Raw genomic sequence first — 2,461 nt, forward strand, 5'->3', positions numbered from 1 at the left:
CTAATTAGCTTCCCCAATAATTCCCTACGGGGCTTGTGAGGATTTATCCATCACCAGAACGTCTATTTTCTTTCATTTAATTTGGGACAATATTTTCCTTGGCTGCTATTCAAAGACCATCAAAGCCAAGGTGTCCATTTTGTGGCATTTATTTCAGTGGTTCCAGAGTCATCCTGGCCCCCTCCCCACTCCCAAAGCTCCAGGGGGCTGTTTTGGGCTGGTTTTCCATTTCCTCTGCAAAAAACTAACAGAAACAGTCTGGGGGGTACAAGGAGCGGGGAAGAAGCCTCTGTGTTTCTGGGGAGCTGCAGGCAGTAGCTTATTAAAATAAAATGAAAGTAGAGCGAGAGGAGAACCCCTTCTTAGAGCTGTGCAAGATATTTCAGGCTGACTGATGGGGAGAGAGAGGCACATGTGTCCCAAGGGGGCAGACGGGACTGCTACCAGGCCTCGGTTGGGGCTGGGGATGCTGCACAGTCACCAATATCTTTTTCCCCCCTTTTCAGCCCATTTTTCTGTTGGCACCTCCAGATGCACCCCATTGCTGCAGGCTCCCCCCCCACCCCCACTGCCACCCACACTGTGCCACCAACTTGCTCTCCCTGGCTTTATGCATGCAAAAGAAGCAGGAGAGTTGTATTTTGCTGGCAAATAAGCTTTTTTTTTTTTTTTTTTTTTTTTTTTTTTTTTTTTTTTTTTTTTTTTGGTTTGTTTGTTTGCTTTTTTATTATTTCAACAGTCAGGCAGTGTTCAGCCACTGCTGCCCACACCGCTTGCTGGTGGGCGTGCTGAGCAAAGTAACAGTGAACAAGCCCTTCACCTTCAGCAGCAGAACATCTCCCCTTCAGAGTAAGCTGGGTAAATATTTACACCTCATGGTTTCTATGTACAGCCCTGTCTATCATACAGCTCACTTCAAAACAGCTATGCACAGTTCAGTCGCACAAAAAATAGATATCCTTCCCCTCTTCCCTCCCCCTCCCCTGGTACAGTTCAAATAATAAATTGCCCAATAATTTGTTTGTACAAATTACAAAGTGGGTTAATGTTACCTTTAAACTTGGGTTGTTTGGGGTTTTTTTGATGGTTTAACACACCTTCCTCCTCCTTGACTGCTGGATGGGGATGCACGGTGGTTGTCAGCACGAGGACGCATCGGCAAGGACCTGCCATGGGATTTGGGGGGTATATGGGGTGCTGGGGGCTGCAGCCACAGCAGGTGGGTGATTTGGGGAAAAGAGTGACAACAGAGCCTGCGACCAGCAGGGCAAGGAAGGGCAGCTGTGCTCACAGCCTGGAGGAGCAGCAGCTCCCCGCTTCCCAAAAACGCAGCCTCATGGCCCGTCCCTCTGCATGGCCATGCACCTCCTTCCCAGCGTGTGGTAAACTCATGGATTTTACCCAAGTTAATCAACTTCCAGCTGGAGGGTGCTTTCTGCTCCACCAAAAGCAGCTCAGAGCTGCCGCCTCCTTGTTTGTCCCCCTGTGCTGCCGGATTGGGCCTGCGGAGGGACAGCAGGGACAGAACAGGACAGAGAGCAGCAGGCAGGGAGGAGAGCTTCCCCAGGCGAAGCCAACCCCACACGCACTGCCAAAGGCAGCTCCTCCTGTCCCCTGCCTGCAGCCAGGGACACTCCCAGCCCAGTGAACCAACGGTCCCAAAATGGCGGACGTCACCTCACCAAAACCTCACAGCTTTCCACAGCACCGCAGCCCCTCACTGTGGGCTCAGGGAGCCCTGACAGCGCCTTTGCTTTGGGCACACGAAGGGATAACGAGAAGAAAACAACCAGGCTGTGAGGCCTCCTCAGGGGAGGCGGGGTGACGTGACAGGGCCCAGGCAGCGTACCTCAGGCCGGGCGGCAAGGGATGTCACACAGCCAAGCCCTGGTGGCAGCGCGGTTGGCTACAGCCAGAGCTTGGGGGAAAAGGCAGGAGGAGATGTGACAGGATGCAGCGCCATGACAGCAACCCAAATGCTGCCCGCTGCCGCCCTCACAAAGGCCGAGGTGAGGAGCGCCTCGGCCCCAGGCTGCGTCCCTCAGTGCCAACACCGGCATGGCCAGCGCTGCAGGGCTGCCCCCCATCCAGCAGCTCCACGAAACCTGCAGCGACCTGCGCCTCTCTTGGCCTCTCTTCAAGACACCAAAGCAGCACTACTGTGCCAAGTGGTAACTTTATTCTTTGTTGTGGTTTTTTTGTTGTTTTTTTTTTTTTTTTCTTTTTCTCTCTGAAAAGGTTGAAGAGGCGGTTTGGAAGATGGGTCGAACCTGGACTTTTCCCAGAAAAATCTGTGACACTTTTAATAGCGTTATGCCCAGACATCAGCTCTGTCAGCTCTGTGTCTCAGAGCTGGGGAGATACCAGCAGCAATAACCTGGGAATGGAAACGCTTCCACGTCGTTGTGCATTGTCTTGTTTGTCTTTAAAAAAAAAAAAAAAAAAAAAAAAAAAAAAAAAA

This window comes from Centrocercus urophasianus, unplaced genomic scaffold, assembly GCF_019232065.1.
Source record: "Centrocercus urophasianus isolate 14NV4802_14NV808 unplaced genomic scaffold, USGS_Curo_1.0 seq_30, whole genome shotgun sequence".
Lineage (NCBI taxonomy): Eukaryota > Metazoa > Chordata > Aves > Galliformes > Phasianidae > Centrocercus > Centrocercus urophasianus.